Genomic DNA, 21,423 nt, shown 5'->3' on the forward strand with positions numbered 1-21,423 from the left:
AATAAGTTATGATATATGTATAATAAATTGTAAGAGATTTATTATATAGTTTAAGAGTCGATCGATTACTTAATATTTTACGGATTGTTGTGAATTTTTTGGGTTTTCCATTTGGCGTGCGTATTACGGAAACTGAAAAATTCCTCATGAAATAAACACACGGTATGAAATGTCACGTAATGGAAACGGCCCCGTGTCCCGCCGAGACAAAATAATTTCTCGCTGTTATGTTTTTGAACTATAAGTTCTCACGCTGGGAGTCATATACATATACGTCAGCGTGAAAAATTGGAATACTTCTTACTGAACTTTCCTCAGGAAACGAAGATTAACGCCCCCCCTTTTGCAGATTCACCATGTTTGCCGCTGCCGAGTGTCACGAACGCAGCCTGGGTAGTCTGGAAAATATGAAGACAACTACGCTCCCTGCCAAGTGAGTTTTTATTCCCAGCAAATCGCACGTGAAGTGCGCAAATATAGTTATACATCGTCCGACAGTCGCGCGGTGTAATCATATTTTTCGACGACCGTCGGGCTTCGCAACTTCGTTCATCGTCATAAATATTTCGAGAATCGAGAATAACCGATATGATTCTGTGGCTTTCGAACGGAAGTAAGAAAAGAGAGATATACTTAGTATATTTTTGTACTGTGCTGTAAAAAAGAATTGATCGATGACCCACAATTCTTCTAAATTTTAAATTCTCTCTTCTTGAAATTTTCCGGATATAGATTTTTATTTAAGTATATTATACGCTTCAATAGTACATGCTATTGTTAGATGCTTAAGAATCTTCAGCGCGGAGAATTTGCGATTTTGCAATTTTCCCTTCCGTTGTTCTTCAAACAAACTAACAAGCGGAATAAAGGAGTTGCGGAAATAGTCGTTTAGCCCGATTCCCGACTGTAATGCTCAAAGTCGAGATACTAAGTCAAAGTTCGTATAGAGGAAAGTGTGTATGCATATCCTGGAAGAGGGGTGGAGAGAAAAGAAGCCCGAGGGATCGGCTCGATCACGCACGGATGCGCCCCTTGATCCGATACATCGACGCCCCGAATCCGAAACATATCGGCGGGACGATGTCATACATATCCGATGTCAAAAGCCGCGGGGTGCTCCGCCGCTGTCGGAGATTTCTGGCGGCCCTAACCGCCACTCCTGATTCGCCGGCAATCTCTCCCGCGAGAGAGGCACCCGCCGACCTTTCTGTCGAGCTGAAAACGGTTCGCATCGCGAAAAATTGATCAGCACGCTCGGAAAAACCGTTCCCCGAATTTGTAAAAAAAAAATCTGTTATTGAAATTGAGTGAACAAGAGCCGCGGATATCTGACCCAAAAGTTCCCAATATTTTAATCATAAAACATTGCTTCAACAAATAACATACAGATCCAAATTACTCAAAATCAGCTGTCAGGATTTTATTACATTTAACTAACTCAATTTAGTATTGATAATATGCGTGTGCGTGGTTTTGAAATTCTATAATAATCTCCGAGATATTATGTGATATCTTGTCGTCTCATGAATGTCTTATTACACTTTGAAAAAGAAAAAAATATTTCCCATCCATGGTGGTTAAACGATTGGAAGTCGAGGCACGTTTATCTATTTCGAATCCGAGAATCGAAACCATCCCACGGCAATTTTACGAGTCGCGGACAACCCCACACGCCGCGGGCCGCGATTCGTGGCTGCGCGACGGGATTTCGGGGATGATCCCCCCCTTCAGCGGGAAGTGTTTTCGGATGTGGCGAGAGGCCTGTATCCGCACGTTCACCGCGCGATCTCTGTGTATGCGGGTATCTGTGTGTAAATCGCGTGCGCGAGGAGGAGGCTGTTTACGAGACGGACGGATGTATAGGTGCGATAACGGGCTGTGAAACACGATGCTGCGGGCTTTCATTGCTCATCTGTGTCAGTGTTATGCCTACTGTTCGCAATGCCAACGCGAAAAGCCATTGCGTCAATCCGAGAACTCCCTTTGACTGAAATTATTTTTCCTCCCAAAGAGGAGAAGCCATCGAAAAAACTATATATATATATATATATATATATATATATATATATATATGTACATTTATCTCATTTTTTAATTCTCTGAATTTTGTTAAATTAACTGCGGTTCTTCGAATTACTGAAACAAGTAGAGAAATTTTTGTAACACTTAATTGCTGATTGCATTAAGCGATTGCCATCACGCTAACAGCTTTAGTGATATTTGTACGTGAAAACTGGAATATTTAATATGAGGTAATTTGTTAGCGTTATTTTGGAGTTCAAAGGGTTACTTTGCGTTTCGCGCGGGCAAACAGAGCGAGCGCGGGCGTATACTATACGTTCCATTAAAAACTGATATCGGCTACGAAAATGACGAAAGCGGAGTGAGGTAGCCGAAAAAGCGCACCGTACACACGCGGCGCAAAAAGTTATTTTCGCCGCGGAATATTTAACTTCCGCGTGTGTGCGGCTTGAAATCGTATCAGGGCTTAAAGCTTTCGTGGAGTCGTTGCATTAAAAATGGACGTGTTCGGGGAGGGGGGGGGGGAGGATAAGACTAAAACATACCTACATAATAAAACATACGATCGTGTGTGCCGCGAAACGTTTCGCGCATACGTTACGAGTGGAGTCGATCGCGCGTTATTTCAGCGGCCGCGCCGGGAGAGCAGGAAAACGATTAATTTTCGATGCGAGTCGGCATGAAAAGATAATCTCTCGTATGGATTAAAAGAGAGCTTCTGCTCCGTCTATTCCGTCGCGGACAGGTCGGTGAACTTTGACTGAGGTAGATCTACGGCGACGCATCAAAATGCAGTGTTTCAAGTCAGCATTGATTTCAGTTACCACCGCAAAAATCGCGCGATCTTCCCTCTGTCACTCCTGTGATCGTACATCCGTTTTTTTTTGTGCACATTTCTCCAGAGATCGCACGTGTATGGACGATACTGACCACGTGTACCTGCCGCCGACAAGTATGGCAGCGTACGTACGCATAATACTAACGCAAACAGCCGACTGTCATTTATACGTCGATGAGAACGTGCATGCAAGTTGTGCGGGATACATTGCAGGTGCATTCACGTACACCACACACACACACACACACACGCATGTGTACATGTATATACGTGTGCGTTCTGTATGTAAATTATATTCGAGTATACTCGAGCGCTCTGGCCGCATATAACGAGAGTGCGAGCGCGAGAGAGAGCGCGCAATTCTGGATGGTTATTTATTAAACATACCTTCATTACGCGATCTGTACATATTTTAGCACGTTTTGCACGTACGAATCGCGCCCGGCTGAAACGGGCCAACGCGACGGCACCGTTAATAGTTAGAGAAAAAAAAGCTCGGACTCGGCCTAATGTCCCTCCCGCTTGCGCAGCGTGTGCCGTGTAGTTCGCGGTCGTGATTTCGTTGCCGCCACCGTCGTCGTTATCATCTTGGCGTGCTGAAAAATGCAGCAATTTGGTTAACCGGATTAAATGCCGGCGGTTCTTTTCGCGTATTCTTAGATTTTTTAATCCTATATCTTCTGTTTGCTTAAGCTGATTTTCACCGCTAAAGTTGGCGGTAATGTAAATTACTCCGTAAGTTCGCTCGTGTGGCGTCGGAATACGAAATCCATTTTGCTTTTTATTTTTGCCGTTTTTATAGAACTAAATACGACTATTTGAATATCATTATCTACAGATATTACTCACTGACAATAAATCTCATATCACGCAAATAAAAATTAAAAGATGCACAAACTGTTTAGGATACTACTTGAAAAACAGTTTTATCACAATGTACCAAACTGATAGAAATAAAAATTAATTTGTTAATAGTATGAGAAATATTAGCCGCAATGAGTTAAATAATTATTTCATCATATTTTTTTAAATGGTTGAGCTAATAAAGTGGATTAACTGAAAGAGAATTTTAAAGAAAATATTTTAAAGTTACAAGTAATTAAAAATGTCTGTCTCTCTGTTACCTATGCGACAAATTTTTAATAATATTTATATATAGAGTGTTTGACAGTCGCGTTTATTATTAATATGAATATGAAGTATTGATAATTTATTATTAGTAATGAGGTAAAAAAAGGTGAGAGAGAAAGAGAGTTTTGGTGAGCTTATAAGCTCGCGTTTTTTAATTAATTTCATTTCACGTTTTACATCTATTAAAAAATATATGGGTATATATATATATTTGGAGATAATATTCCAAAAAGGATTCCACTCATAATCCACGGAAATTTATTGACAATGTGCCTTTCGCACCGCGGAAAGAATAAACGAGTATAATTTATTAACATTACGCAATCCGATTGGCTCCAGTCGAAAATGCACGATGCAGCAACTCAAATCTTTGAAAAATGATATTTATCGTTCTCCAATGCGTATATATCGTTAATTTGCAACACGTTGTATTTATTCGATGGGGAAATATATTTTCTAATTCATGAGCGGATGGAAAATTCGCGAACGGACGATCGTTTGAGTGAAAAATTGGAACGTACTCGAATTTGTAAATCCTCTTTTATTCAACGAACGTTAAAACATTCGGAAAGACAAAACTAAATCGCGCGCACGCAGGTCCTCCTGGGCACTACTCTAAACGCTATTAATCACCAACGACCTCACGGTCCGCGGCAAAATGCAGCTGTGCACCTGCGGCCCGCGTTTTAATCGTTTCGCTCGAAAAGGGCGCGATAGTGCGGGTTCTTCCTTTGATGCAGGTCGTTCCGACGCTCGCGGATACATGTCGCTACATCTGCTCCTGACGCGTTTCCGTTTCGATCCTGGACCTGCAGACCGTCATGTGGGGGGGGGGGGCGGCTTTTGCGCGTACGTATATAGCCGGATCGCACTATCACACACGCACACGCGGTGTCACGCGCATACACGAACGAACGATACCGCGCGCACACGAACGCACGCGTGGGCGTACACTGTAAGCTGCACCCCGAAATGCAGCGGCTGGCTGTCGTTGTAGGAAGGCTCGATAATACAGTGGCATAATGCCCGGCAATATAGCATAAAGGGGTTGACACGTTGACGCTGTCACGTGCCACTGGCGTCCCAGGGGCTATTGACTACGTGACGTAATAGTAGAGCCCGGCCTCTATGAGAAAGGAGCCTCTCTCTTACACACACTCGTTAAATACGCCCGTCGCTAGCGCCCCGACCCGCCGACCCTGACGCCGATTCTTTCTATCGCGGCTTCCGCCCGGATTTAGTCACAATTTTCCGTTAAAGTCCGCCCGGTCCCGTATCTCGCCGCACCGACTGTAATAACTAGCTTTTTTGCCATTCGGAAGAACAAAAGTTCATAGGTTGGTAAAAGAAAAAAAGTAAAAAAAAAAAAATCACGCAAGAATCATCGATACGGTATAACATTCGTTTTCACCACGCACAATTGCTACATTTGCGATAAAAGCCGTAATTTGTTAGTATCTTTAAAGCATTTATATATAAAAATGTAAAAGAAATGTAAAAGTAAATCGATAGGCGAATTTGTAATCAGGCGTTATTAATTGCGGAATTATTAATTTTACACACAAGATAAATGCGTACAGAAATATCGAGTTTCTACAGTAAACATTTCCAGAGATAACCATTGCAGCCACAGAATTTTTTTTTAATCGAAAAAAACTTTCAAACGAAGCCACAAGGTGCTGCAAATAAATAAAAAAAAAAAAAAGAATCGAAATGCTTTATCGATAAATGTCAGCTCGTATCTTTTTAATCGAAACGAAATTCGAGGTGGATATTTAAATAATCGTACCTAATGCATTTCATTAAAAATATTTCACCGATCGTAGATTATTAATTAGCTGTCAATCGCCGGGTGATATTAATTTCGGAACACAGAATGTGACAGAGCGGCTTTTGATCGCCCGGCATGGCGATGCTCGATTATCGCTCGATGAAAAATACATGATCGGTCCTTATCGGCGAAGCGAGATACGCGAAGCGAGATCTCCATTCCCATACGGGAAGAGGGGGGAGGGAGCAGCCGAGAATCTATCAGGCACGGAATGAAAGTTTTTAATTACTGGAGAACCAGAGAGAAACAGAGAGAGAGAGAGAGAGAGAGAGAGAGAGCGGGCGACAGACGCGTACGCGCGTCCTAAACGGGACGGGACGGGACGAGGATGCGGTTAGTTACATCGCGGCGCGATTGATGGGTGACCCAGATTCTGAGTACGAGTGTGTCTGGCCGCCTCTCCGTCTGATGAAAGGGATGGACGCGAACGGGATGGGTATAACTGGGCGACAGAAGTGCATCGTAGAATGATCAGATTCCATAACGTCACGTACCTATTTGGTCGCGCGCATTTGGTAACCGAGCCACCCGCACGCGTCTCTGGTTTCCCCCTTCTAATCAGGCTCGCAGTTACAAATTAATTTATCCCGATTAATATACGCGCGCGACTATGTCCCGCGAATGTCCGGTCTCGCAAATGTCTCGGATAAAATTTCACCGTCGTGAGTTAATTTGTCCGGGAACCTGATAGCGAAACGGGGGGGTTTTGTCCCTCGTTAAAAGTCGAGCTTCACACTCACCGACCTTAACCGCGTGACCTCGCCGCGGGATTCCGTTTCGCGTTGCATTTTTATGATAATGTCCAATCACGGCGCACGCGAGCTGGCTGGCTGGCTGGCCTTGACAGTGCGCGCGCGGGACGCGAAGACGCGAATGAATTATGAGCGATAATGAGCATTTGTTGCGGGTTGATGAATTACGAGCCTCAATGAATATACATGATGCTAATGATGAGGAAATTTACGCGCCGTAATCGAGCGATCCCGAATGCAGCTGCAATATCCGATAATAACGTCATCAAATTCTATAGAAATATCTTGTGTCTCCTTCCCCCTGATGAAATTTTCGTGCGTACAGTACAGAATAATTATTCTCTCATCGACGATCCAAAAATGTGAAATCCAAAGTAACGAGAACACAACGTGCTATACAAAGAAAAACTAAAAATTATGCAATAATGCGATTAAAACGGCAATCCTTCGAGAAATTGAATTTCTTTAAAAATAAATTATAAAAATATTTTGCAGCTGTCCGCGCGAAAAGTATTTTTGAACGTCTTCACGTTCAAGACTTCACTTCTGGGACAACATCTTCATCATCGTGTCTTTTTGCAGATGTTGCGTCCCTGAGGACTGATTTCATCAAAGTCGGTAAACTTCATCCGTAAGTTAACCGACTTAACGCTCTTTACTCTTTTAGTTTTAGCGAAAGACGAAAATGGACCGAGAGTTTAAAGTTAATCTTCAAAGTTAATGTTTCGCCGTCCAATAATCAATATTTTCCAAGATACAATTTTTACCGTCCAGGTAAAGCGGCAGCACAAAATCGAACCATTTCTCATATTGGAATCGGGAGCGGAAATCGATTTCCATGTGTATTATAGTCGCCAAATAATTGCGCAGAGTTACGTAACGCGCCGTTCAAACAAGAAATCCAAAAAGACGATCACGAATAGTAACCACTAGATCCCAAAGGATTAATTCATGAAGATCCGTGTAACGCTCTTGTGTTAACGTTCTTGTGTTAGTAAACGATCGTGTTAACATAGAATTCCTTTTGACGCGCAACGTATATTAATTCAGAGTACAATGTGGATTAATCCTGAAGTCTCTAGGCGGATATTCAATGTAAATTGTAAGGAATAGAACTCACGATTTTACATACTTAAACGGATGAAGCGATTGTCACTTTTTTCTCGATATAGCCGAGATTAAAAGTCCAATACAACGTGCATAAATATCTTTTTACATTATTTAAAATCGAAAATCGATCGGAAACGACCCATTTTAAATTACGCGTAATCAATGAAATCGCATTAATTAACGTCATTACCGTTAAATTACATGTAACCAGGGCGGCTGCCTTTCATATTTAAAGCGACTACCTCTAATTCCGATCGATTTAAGAAAATATACGGGAACCCAGATGTAGCGCAGCGCATATGTGTATAACGCATTCATTGAATCAAGAGTAAACCTTGCGAGTTACTCTCTCGAGTGATCGCGAAACGCCGATGAATTTCAATTATCCCGTTCATACGCGCGAGCTTTCGTTAATCTCGCGATTTTTGTCATACCGCCGGTTTTTTTTTAATCCCGCCAGACCGCATGTCTACGTACTACGTACCCCACAAGCTTTTCCTCTCCCCCGCGTCTCTTTTATATCCCTCGATCCCTCGAGGGGATTTCGAGTGCAGAAAGAGATCGGTGGAAAAGTGGCGCTTGTTTCGCATCGTCAACAGCGTCACTGGCGGCTCGCTCGCTATGTTAATTCCCAGCTACGTATATCGGATCGTATGCACTCGGCTTGTTTCTCATCTAACTATCTCGATATTGTAAAATATTACCGTCTGCGGACCTTCATTAGCGACGGTTTCTCTCCACGGTGTAAATCAAAGTTACGAAACTGGCGTTTATTTCCTTTGACATTTTACTTTCTCGATATTATTATGAAATACTTTCCAACTCTGGTCGATTTTATATACATGCTCATTATGAGTTCAAATATAAACGTTGTACACTTGAGTACCGTTGCGTGTAATAGGATTACGGTCCACAGATTATTTCAAAATTGACGTCATAGGCAATGTATGACTGATTATGGACCACAAATGCTAAATTGCGAATATAAAATGATAAAATATGAGCGCAAATATTTCAAGTGAAAAGTAAATTCTGATGTCGAGCAACGAATCGTGAACAATAATCTTGATCGGTATCCTATTATTTAAATCTTTTACGAATCAGTGAAACAAATCGGTTCACACAATTGATGATTTTTCCAATTTCTCTCTCTTGTTAAATAGAGACACGATATCGCGAGAAGTGTTTATCATAGATGCAATTTTTAACATAGTCTGAAAACCGCAATGGATGTGCTCACAACAGCGGTGCATTTTTTGGCCGGCAAGTTCGATATTACGCGAAATATTGCCGCCTGTGGACATTGATTAGCGACCAAAGCCATACGTGCGGATGGTTGCAAGCCGCAGCTGCGATCGGCCTCGAGGAAACTGCATCGGTTCGCCGCACTGTATACACGCGCGTGTATACATGTGCGTGTATGCGTGTGTGTGTGCAAGTGCACGTACGATACTCGGATACTTAGAGAATGGGGTGCATCCATTACGGGGTGCGAGGTCGTGCGCGCGTCCCCTGCGTTCGATTCTGGTTTATCGGGAATTTCTAAAGGCGCTCGCGCCGGCAACGCCTGTGCAATATGCAGCGCGGCTGCATTTTGCTCGCGGCGCGGCGGCCGCGGCGAGACGAAGGGAACGAACACGGGAAAGGAGATACGCCGCCGTCCACGTCGCGTTCGTTCTTATGGTGCGATTTCTCCGATCGTGGCGCGGGAGGAGGAAAATGCGCGAAAACGATGTAATTTACGGAGATCGATCTGGACATTCAGATTTATTTATCTTCCCCCGTCGGTAATTATATCAGCATAAAACCGGTTTACAATATCGTACTCGGTGAAAATTACGCGGTTAATGGCGTGACATAATTTATGCAGCACGTGGCAATAATGCGGTGCCTATTCAAATTAATTTCGAATTTACATCATCCTGTGCAAATATTATAGAGACACAGAATATTGATGAGATACGTATATGATTACCTATAGTTTTTTTTTTTTACATTAATATTGCTCTTGTAATTATTGATTTCTCTCATTCGTTCTTTAAGATATATATGTAATGACAACAAAAACAGCAACCAAAGATATTATATCTCGTGTTTCGAAGAACCGAAAGTTGTATGAAAGTACATAAGTAGCATTCTCTCTCAATAGATAGAATGAAATTTTACAATCGATAGAGAGAGAAATCTTGGTCCTGCAATATGTCCATCTCTGTTTTATGCAAGTGGCAAGTGAGAGGCAAAGATGTGCGCACAAAAAACGTTAATCGGATTGCACGAGAGAGTGCTCCGTACTCGTATTAAAAAGTGTAAAGGTTTAACTTCATTGACAGTAACAGCCACACGCATTTAACACTCGATTTAAAAAAAAAAGAGAGAGAAAATGAGCGAGGATGAACATGAAAAGGTGACTCGACAGATTTTATGGATCTTTTAAACGAGAAGATAAATTTCATAACACAAATTTATGTTCTGAATTTTTATATTTTATCATGATAATCGCAAACGTTTTACATAGACGAGATATTTTAACTCGCACGTTTCCCATTAGAATTAATTGCTGTGCAAAATTACTATAGCTGGCATTTAAGTGGCAGAATAGAGCGATTCCAGAATAGCGAGATCTAAAATCAGATTTTGAATCGCTTTTTCCATTCGATTCTGCGTTATTTCGCGATAGGTCGCGATTGCCGTTTCTGGCGTCGCGGTCGTGAGAAATCGAGACTGTCCAAATTAATTTCCATTCTTCGGCACGATGACTGGCTTATCTCGTTAACGAGTCCAATTCGGGACTATTATATGCAAATAAGTCACCGATCTCTCTGTATGGTTAGCCTATCTCTCTTTGCGATTGCTCGTCTTCCTCCCCCTCCTACCTCCCCCCTCTTTCCTTGCACGTCAGCTTCTATCAGCAACACGCCTCTTCTCCATCATCCTCATCCTCATTTGTCTATCTATACGTCGTCTTCCCGCTTTCTCTTTCCCTCTCTCCCTCTCTTAGGCTACTAAGACCTCAAAGCCCGAGGTTCGTCTTAATTACAGTTGTCTCGAGTCAATCTGGATGGTAATTAACCTGCTTGCCCGCACCCCGGAGTTACCTCAGAGAAATGAGGATCATCTCCCTTCCTTCGCGCGGCGCCGCCTCGTCTCTGTCGAATACCTGTACGTGAGGTGCGAGCGACGCGGCGAGGAGGAAGAGGCGGGAGTAAAAGGGGAGCGAATTCTGAAATCTCGCAGAAGTGACGGGGAGAAAAAGTGTGCCGAGAGGGCGGCCAGGGCAGGGCGGGCGTTAATGGATGTTGATTTACGCGTGGTTGCCGTGAAATTGACAAACAGATTTCGCGGGCTCTGCCCGTGAGAGAGAGAGGGCAAGCACGTCCGCGTTATTAAAATACACCTGGGGCGGAGCAAGGGGGGAGGCGAGGAAAAAGAGGGCAGGGGAGCGGGAGGGCAGGAAATTGCAGCTAAACAAGCGTGGAGGAGTATAAAAGGATGATTTTGCATGAAAACAAGCGGTAAAGGCGGATTAACTATTCGCGGCTCGAAAACGACAAAGAAAAAAAAAAGAGGGACGCCTTGCCGCATAATGGCGGACTTTACACTCGGCCCTCTCTCTCCCGGAGGAAAAGCCGTGTCAGAGTAGGTACACACGCGGGAGGGCTATCTTTATAAATGACTTCGTCGAGAGTGCGCGGGCTGAGTTTTAAAATACGCCTCTCTCTCCCTTCTGCTTTCTCCAACTTTCTAAATCGAAGGACGCTTATTACGTCAGATCCATCAAACGATTAAATTTCAATAGAGACACTCCCCTCTTTAAGCTTTCATTTTACCTGTTCAGAATAAATGATACTCTACACGTCTTTTTTCCCCTCTTTCTTTCACCAAGTGGCTGTAACTTAATGTTTTTAATGTTATTTTGAAGTGTCAATTATTTGGTGCAGATATAGCCTCTTCTCATTGTCGCAAATACGTCTAATTATATCGAATGTGCATTTTTACTTTTGTCTGCACTGGGTATATAAGAACTGTCAATTTTAGTTGCACCGTCTCTATAAACTTAAAAATAAGGAATCTAATCTTTGGATAATCGAGATCTCCTCGAGACTATTTGAACCATTTTTCAGTAGACAATTCAATGTTTCTCGATCTCTTCGTTTTTCTCTCTCGGATTGGAATATTTATATCCCCGAGAAACTTCATATTCTAAACTTCATTTCTGGTGAACGAGCGGTTCGATTAAGTAGCACATATGCGAGTAGCATCCGCCGCTCGCGTATTAAGCGCGTCAGAACTTTACGGATAAATTATCTATTAGTCGTTCGACCGCCGGCCTGTCGGCCATATTTCCCGACCCCTCGCCGGCAACCAGTAAATAATCTGCGCTACCTAACGACGTCACGGATCTGCGATACATCGATTCGGTAACATACGGCGCGCTTCCATTATTTCGTATTATTTTCAGCCATTTTTAAACAAATTTCTATTTCCCCGCGCTATTAATGAATATTAACAATATCGCGAACGTTAAAATCGCCGTAAACTGTAATTTGCCGTATAATCGTATTTTTACCCACCGTTTTCCACCGGGGAAGTAAATACAAATTGCAACGGGATGTACGTTCGTAAATGGATTCCATTATGCAGGAGAAAAGTAACGGCGTTGTTTCGAATAATTTCCGAATAAATGTTGAGCCACACAATTCGGAGGTGAAAGAAATCATGTCCTGTGAACGCACCGAATGCCGGACGTTCTACTTTTTATACGGCGTATCTATATTGCACATTTAAATTCAGGACATTACGTCCTTTTTTTTTTTAATTCGAGCTTCAACGTGATTCGCATAGAGAAAGGTTGGCTTTTCTCTTATCGCATAATGAGGCACCGGATACACCCGGTGTATCGATATGACGCAACGCGCGCACACGTGCGCACGCGCGCACGACGTGCGTGTCGGTGTGACGAATAACAATAAGAAAAGTTACGCGACGACACACCACAGGGAAATATCGACTACATCCGCGGGCGGACGTCGAGGGTCGGTGTGTAAAATATAGAGGTCGAAGTTGCCACTACAGGGAGCTTTCGCGGGGGATCAGCCGCGCGACCGGGGGCTCGACGGGGTCGCAAGTTCACGTTCGTGTTGTGGAATTGCCGATCGGGTCGTACACGACGAACGACGGGGGCGGGCTCGCGTGTCGGGCTGCAGGTGCCGTTACATAGGCCCATACATAATGCATAATATCAAGACTTCCCCAGTCGTTTCACGGCGAGCTTTCAATCGCGTAAGCCGTCCCTTTCGCCCCCATCGCCCGCAGGCAGCACGAGTGGCCACGTTGGTGGTCCCCCTTTGATCCCTCCCCCCTCTCTCTCGCTCTCTTTCCTCCCTTGTGCCGTGCGCATAGGTCGATAAAATTTTACTCTCGCACCACCGTCCTACTACTCTATCTACCGCACGGCAGACCTTCCTCGAGATTTCTCTCTCTGTATACCTGGCGCCCTACCGATTCTACGGAGGCCCCATATCGGCCGCTCGCTTCCCCGCTCGTCGGATAAGATAACGCCGTCGCGAATCGCTTTGACAATCGACGCCAAGAGTTTAATCGTTGTCCCCTCGGTCGCGATCCTATTTCCTAGGAAACCACGCTAATTCAAGAGTTACGATTTTGATAAAATAATTCAATGGACACGTGTAGAAATGTTCAACCACGTCCAAAAGAACGGGTTAACAAAATACGAACGTTCCTAATAAATATTGATTCTGAAAAATCAAATTTATTAATTTTGCGATATAGGTATCTCCAAACTTGAGATTAAGAGTAGTAGCTCGCTCGTTTGTCCCAAAGATACGCATCCCGTGCTCTCATTGGCTCTCAACGCGTGCCGCCTGTTGATGTGAGATGGCACGGTAATTAAGCACCGAATTTTCAGGCTTTAATGAAGCATCGCGGACCTTGGTGTCTTTTCACTGCGTTATTAGGCAAGCCGTACTCAAGACTTTGATTACTTCAGCCCTCAAAGGAACCAGCTGCGGTTTCGTTAGCGGAAACCGCGCAATAATTATGCGATATCAAGCCTCCGCCTCGAGAAGGTGATTCGACGACCTACTTCAAACTCGCATTCAGATTCCTCCCGTTAGCACAGAAGAGGCCAAGATTTAGCCTTTTAGCACCGCGACGCAACTCGAATGCAAGACAGCGGGAACATTTTTGAAGAGTATGCGGAATACATGAGAATGTTATTTTAATGGCGTCGCCTGTTCTGCCTGCGATTCTGAAAGTGTTATTCGCGTATAATTCGATACAACACGTACGTTATAGATTAAATTGAAAAGTCATGTCTCTATGCGAAAGATTATATTTCTTTTAACGCGAAAAACTATAGGTTTTTAATAGTGTCACGCTACCGTTTATCAATTGACTGTTAAAGCTGTTACTCTGTAATTCGACAACTATAAACGCCCTTTAAATATATCATTAAATATGCGCATATCAAACGGACCGAACATATTTGAAAACACACATAATATTTTCAACAGGTTTAAACAGGTTTCAACGTAGAATTAAATTTCTTGTAGCCGATAATTCGTTTATTCGATTATTTATCAGCGTGCTAAGTCTGTGTTTCGTTAAAGGGAAACTTAAAAATATTTTTTTCTTGAATTAAATAGGAAATTTCATACAAGCTGTAGTAATTCGCAAACTGGAATAAATTTTTAAATGACGAATATCGGGTACACGATCGATATTTGCATGTGCTTGCTAAGCAGCAAAATTTACGACTCTCCTCTCGGGAGCAAATATCTCTGAAGTATTTCCGGACAAGAAAAGAAATGTAGAACGGGGGGATGAGAGAAGGGATGCAGGACAATTCGTTTCGACAATACATTCACGACTCGCCTCTCCACTAACGGAACGTCCACCTGGCATTTTTACTTAAGCGCCATTAAGAAAGGCATTATTTTATTTTACTCTACCTTTTTTTTTGTCATCAACTCCGTTCCTTCTGTCCCAGTGCGAGATGCAGGGAACTCGTTAATAATATAATAACTTTTTCCTCGCATTGGGGAGCACAAAGAACGGTTTTGCTGAAGTATCTAAAAATTTAGCTGGATACAGATCTAAAAATAATTTTGTTATACCATCAAAATAATTTTAGTAGGTCGCTGAAGTAATATGATGATATAATGCTGTAAAAAATTTTGACATTTTAGCAATCAGTTTGTGTTCTAAATAATTATTTTGATGGTGCAACAAAATTATTTTCAGATATATATCTAGCTAAATTTTCAGATACTTCGGCAAAACTGTTATCTCCGTGAGTAGTTATTAATATAACATATAGCTTATGTTGATATATATATAGCTATATGCTTTTAAATTGGATGTGACATTATTTCTGACAAAAAGATTATTCGACGGACATTTGTTCATCTCCGTCACTTTGAATGAACTCGCAAGGCAGATGGAAATTCATTTACAATATTTACATCATCAAACAAAAAGGTGCGAACAAAAATTCCAGGTGAAAACAAAGAGTCCAATCTGGAAGCAGCGGATTCGCTGTATGGAATAACTGAAAATTAAAAGCACGACGAAATATAATTGCATTTGTGCGCATGATGCTGAAAAAGTAAACACACTGCCGAATTTTAATTAATACTATATCACGTGCTGCTGCATGGAAAATACATGTTTTATATTAATTAGTTACGGTAAATGGTTTTGAAAGATTAATAAGATGCGGCAAAATAATAATTGTTATGTTAGCAATCTTAATGGAACACTAATTTTGTAACTTTGTTTAAAAAGAAAATCCGAGATTATCGAAAGCTTAATTAATACGATTAATATTTTATAATATCTCTGATTTCGCGTTGATATAATTTGATCATATCTGATCAAAACCAATATTCTCAAATTAATGTTACGACCTATTTTCACCGAATTATATATCAATTTAAATTCGTAAAATGTTATCATCGTTAAAATAATTAGGACTATTTGGCGGTTTTATGAAACAGAAGAACTTGTGCCGATGAGTGAAGTATTACAATAAGAATCGTTCGTGTTTCTCTTTACTACTATTACAATAATCCATTATTCAGAGACCATTATTTCCCGAAATCACTCTCTCCTCGAAATTCAAATATTGAAAATCTATGTTATCGTTTCATTCGACGATCTAATATTCGATCTGCAAGATTGTAACAGTTTTATACGCGTCGTTATATACCCGACTTTTCCCGGGGCCGTTATCCGCCCTAACATGCTTCGCGGCGAATGATACGAAGGAAGAAGAGGATCATCGCGCTAAAATGTCGTCGCGAAAGCGAAGAATTTGACGCGCGGAAAATATCACACGTACGTAGGTGCGACAAAAGGGATTCAGCTGAAAGCTCGGATATTGAGAATAATATGAGGAACGAGGGGGAGGCGAGCATAGTGTCACTCGCTCGACCGGCGTCACAAAGACGCTAACTTAATTATTAGGGGACGCGTTGTCGTGACAATTTTTCTTCTCGTCAAAAACATATCATCGCGCTCCGCACTTTGCAGGTTGCCGGTACTTTCGCGTTTAATACGGCATTTGTTTTACTTCCCGCGGTTCTCCCATTCCCTGTTGCGACGACCGGAAAAAGGAAGAGACAAAGAGAGGGAGAGAGAGGAGAAATAACTGTGGGACGCAATGCGTGTGGTAAATTGCTCTGCAGACCCCTTGAAAATATCTTCGAGAAGAGCGGAGTTGTTGATCTCTTTCTCTCGGCGGGGGGAGGAGGGGGGGAAGTAGCGATGTCGAATGAAGCTGCGCGACAATTGATTGAGCATTGACTGAAACACTTTAATGAGAATTTCTCGCATTGTTTATATTATACGAGGCTAATTCGATCGCCGAATTTTTGCACACAATTATTTTTGCAATTACTTACGCACGACAATAGATTGGACCGAAAATTCATGCCGATTGATCTAAATTAACTCACTCTTTGCGTTGGGATTAAATGTGAATTTTCCTATGAGCGTGTGCATATAATATATATATATATATATATAATATATAATTACGCGCTAGCCAATCAGATTTGTGAAATTATTCTAGATATGATCAGTATGATCACGCTAATGATGATATTCTCGTGCAGCAAAACGGATATTATTTCGAATAAAATCCGCACAATGGTACGTTATGTAACATATATTTCAATCTAGACGGTAAAATTGATCAGTAGAAAAAAAGTCTCATATAGATAAAATGCATCGTATGGCATTTGTATTATGTTAGAAAGATATCGTTTAGTGACTGGACCAGGAAAACGGAATCCCGGTATAACCATTCGAGAGAAAGACCTATAATTTAGAATTACCAGAGTTCATAAAGTTCAATGTTATTGCTTTGCGTACCATGTAATCCACTGAAATGTCGTGTCTAGCAGCAACTCGCCGCCGAACTCGTCGCAACAACACTAATTAGCTTTAGCAGTAGTGCTTTGCTGCAGGAATTCCGCATTGTTATTTCTTCATTTAATGATGCAGTATTATGTCGCAGCTATGGGAAATGATTAAAAAGTCCCCGGTGCGATTGGTATCAGTATCTTTAATAACGTTAAATTACCTTACAAACGTACGAACATTATACTTTATACATTTAACCCTCATCAAGGAAATGTTTAATGAATAGAAAAGTACATACGTTTGATACATAAATTAGCAAGCCCTGAATGCAAAATATAAATCGGGAAAAGATAGAAGACGATATAGCAGCCACAATGTGAGCTACGCAAGTAGTTACTAGTTGGAACGTTTGCGGATTAGCCACGCACGTCGCAATCCCCGTCGTCACCGCTCTTCTTTCCCTGCCTTTCGTGATTGCCTTCCGCATGACGCGAAAAGAAAGCCAACGACCGGAAGTGCACAAGAACGCTCACGCTGTAACCCCAGGCCGATGACAGCGTCGTCGCCGCGCCGCGCGCCGGGGCGGCGCGCAAGAAACGCCGTGACGCCCCTGCCGAGGGGTTGACGCGCTGGTACGAACTTCCCCGGGATTTAGCGGGGCCCTTAAGGGTGCGCGTGCCTCCGCGACGCCTCGGAATTAGGTACATCCACGCGAGAAGATTGATTAAATATTCATTTGCAGCGAATGGCACGGCCTGGTTGCTTTTTCGCTCTTTCTCCTACATTCTCTTTCAACCCCTTTTCTGTCGTGCGATCACCTTTTCCTTTCTCGCCCGCCTCTCTCTTTCTCTTTCTCCCCCCCTTCCTCACACGCCCTCGTTCTCTCGCCGCACACTTGAGCCGTTATATTCGCGTGCGTAGTTTATTGGCTATAACTCTGGCACGACTACAAATCGCCCTAGTCCCTAACCCTCAGCATTAATGCTCGCGCGTGGAGAACGAAGACGGAAAGAGCGTAAAAAGTAAGAAAGAGACGCGGCGCTTTGATGTGCGCTTGTGCTTGAAAGAATGTCGTGCGAAAATGTGTGCAAGTCCGGAGGTGCTACTAGTGTTTGGTTGTATATATGAGAAACAGTAACGTCTTGCAGCTTGAACAAAGGAAAAGGTGCCCCGGGGATCTACCGCCCCCTTTTCACAGGTTCTAGATATGAAGAATATTTTTCACAATGAGGCATATTTCCGCCCCATGGAACAATGTCTACATTATACGAGACTAAATATAATAACGACAAATGTTAACCAAAATAAATTTTCGCGCGAAAGTTACGCCACACAACAAATAATAATACATAATCATTCTTGTTATAACGTTACATACGTAATATAAATTTATTATTTTAATTAAAACATTTTGTAGGCTATTCTCTCCTACATTCGCATGCGAAACATTACTTTTATTATTATCGATTTGTCTATTTTGTTTTAAATCATCAACACAATGACTTCGAATTGCTTTATTAGTCTGGAGTACAAAGGCTACGAACATAACGCTGGCGAAATTATGATGAACACATAAGCGAAGAAGACAGAAAATCCGTAAATGTATAAGGGCGAACATATATACATATAGGTTGGAGGGTGAGGTAGAGAAAGCGAGAGAAATGAGGCGATCGGACAACTGTGTCGTGCAGACTGCTCTACGACGGTCGTAAGGGGAGTCTCCTATAATCATATCGTTTTTACAGTAATTACGAGGAGGTACCCTTTAGCCGACGCTTAGAGGTGACATTATTTTCTCATTTCGACCGGTGTACCAAGATTACAGAGTAGGAGCAAGAGAGAGAGAAGAGGGCTTGCACGTCGAGTAGCGTAATATGTCGTATCTGCGGCGGTGAGGAAAATCGTACGCGGTTAACCCGATTACGGGGCGCGCCCCGCCGTGTGATTTAAATCGACCCGCGTTCGTGACCGACGCGATGATTAATTTTGCATTTTATTTGCCCGCGGCGAAACGCTCTTTCCACGCGAACGTCCAAGGCGCGCACGCCGCGCGTTGTTCTCGCGTTTTCCGTACTAATCCCTCGAGGGGGGTGGTTAACGTTACGCGCTTTATCGGCGGACGTCCGTCGCCGTCGCTCGACAAAGCTTTTCGCGATAATATTGAGAAATGGGAGAAATCCGCGTCACGTCCTCTCCGCCGTGTTGCGCGAAAGGGAAACCTTGTTTGATTACCCAACTATACGCCCGCGGATCAACGCGTCTGTTGTCGATCGCATCCTCGCACGAGACATCGCAATATCGCGCTAGTTGTAGAATCAATATCGCGAGTATAAAGCAGCAAGTCAACGTCAGAACAATCTGATTAAACTCTCATGCGGTCGCTCGTTCAAATTTTATTGGTATCTCAGCCGCGCAGATTTTAAATTGCAATACGCTCATCCATTCGCGAATTATTGAAAGATAAAACAGAGATTTCTCTTTTCTAAAAAGTTATAATTTTTTAATACGGCGGCATCTTTTCTCTTAATTCTCTACAATGTTTGCCAGCTTAATTTCGCTAATCACACAAGCGATATATATATATATATATATATATATATATATATATATATATATATATATAGTAATTTTTAACTGGCAGAAAGAAAAACGAACTAAAATAAGTCGAACGTATCGATCGGGATACATGGTTTAGGAACGTAATAGCGTTACGCGAACCTCGTGTGACCATTGTGTGTTATATCAAATCGCTGGTGCGTTTCGAAATTGCGGACGTTGTAATTCAATCTCGCGACATGCCGTGTTATAATTTCACGCTATGCAAAAGTATTAAAGCCACGAAGTGATATCATACCCGTGGAAGCGGCAGTAAGAAGAGTTTTATCTCGACTAGTCGTTTTAATATAATTGAATAATAAAGAAATTTATTTTCAGTATCCACGTGCCGCGCCGCAATTCTGCTCGCACAAATCTCATATAATCGCCTTATTTCTCATATAATCGCCCTCTCGTAATGGACCGGTTTTCGTTTATATTTTGCTTAAACTAGTATAAGATACGAATCGCACGTATAGTATTATAGAATTATATCGGCTTGAAGTGTCGAATAATTCTGAGTCACAAAAAAAAAACATTCGTGCAATCATCCATTTCCGTTGTCTCTACGTATTTTAATCGTAAGCGACAATCTTTTAGCGATCTTCAATAATAAAATATATTACGTGCTAGAGTCCAAATTGAGACTAAAATGGACAGGCAAATAACAAGGATGAGATACGAGATGCGAAAGAATATCAAGAGAAAGCGAGTACGGAATAGAGTGTTGAATTCCGAGCGAGTCTCTTACATTGTCCGATAATTCGATCTCTTTCGCCCAATACGGTACGGCGAAACTTCGCTCGGCTTAAGTTCGCGTCCGCAGTAGAGATGTTCTAGTTAATTGGGGCTTATGTCGCGTCGTAGTCCTATCGCGTGCTAGGCGGGCGATCGGCAGCATCCTGTATTAGTCAGAGACTCGGGCCGAGACTGCCAATGGAGCGATGATCTAATCCCTAATCTGTTCTCCTGTGTGCGTCTAACAAAACGGAGTAACGTGCAGGCGCGCTCGCACACGTTACCTCCGTTAAATTCCGGTAACAATAGCGTCAGCGTGTTCGACACCACCCGAGGATGTCGAAATCGCTGGATAACGTGAAACTCATCGTTCTTCATCGTAGTAAACATATTATTTACGACATCATTATGTATCGTGGCTTTTTATTACGTTGTTAAGCGTCACGCGGATTCGCAATAGTAACCTGCTTTTTTGCCGCATGTAAATATCCCGTATTAATGCACTCCGCGCGCACGGTCGTTCCACGCGACGACAACGAAAAATAATGTACGCGGGAAGAAGGCCGGGCGAGTGAGCCATTACTGCTGCATGTAAATATGAACCGGCATATGTGCGGTAGCATTCATTAACACGTGAGTTATAGCGAGCGCAAGAGCGGAGAAGAGCAGAAGTTCCCTTGGAAATTGCTATTTTTTTATCTAGCAGAGAGAAGAAAATCAAAAACATTAAGTGCACTCGTCGGAGTACTGTATTACGTGCGTTTAGAAAACATAATGAAATAGTTTCTCTCGACAAAAGTTTAATTCGAATAACAAATATCGCTTTTTGAGAACAAAATGTCAGATTGCAGTTATTAAATTAAAAATATCTGAATACGTTTGATGCATATGCAATGCGTACGCCTTTAATACTTTGACTGCTAATTGTAAGTTAATGCGCTTTTGGCGCAGAGACAAGCGACGAGCTACATTTATGAACGCGCTGCAAACGTCCCGCGATGAATGCGAGGTTGCAGGTT

At 42.4% G+C, this 21,423-nt stretch overlaps 1 protein-coding gene and 1 long non-coding RNA gene across 3 annotated transcripts in view; one reads left to right on the forward strand and one right to left on the reverse strand.

The window, feature by feature from the left end:
- The window catches only part of Scgdelta (sarcoglycan delta), a 238,950-nt gene that overhangs the window by 91,670 nt on the left and 125,857 nt on the right, over nt 1-21,423 (reverse strand). The gene's annotated exons all lie outside the window — the stretch shown is intronic.
- The window catches only part of LOC139817578 (uncharacterized), a 185,019-nt gene that overhangs the window by 89,282 nt on the left and 74,314 nt on the right, over nt 1-21,423 (forward strand). The window contains exon 5 of the long non-coding RNA XR_011733274.1: nt 350-433. This is a non-coding gene — a long non-coding RNA (uncharacterized lncRNA). The remainder of the gene's footprint in view (nt 1-349; nt 434-21,423) is intronic.

This window comes from Temnothorax longispinosus, chromosome 8 (assembly GCF_030848805.1).
Source record: "Temnothorax longispinosus isolate EJ_2023e chromosome 8, Tlon_JGU_v1, whole genome shotgun sequence".
Lineage (NCBI taxonomy): Eukaryota > Metazoa > Arthropoda > Insecta > Hymenoptera > Formicidae > Temnothorax > Temnothorax longispinosus.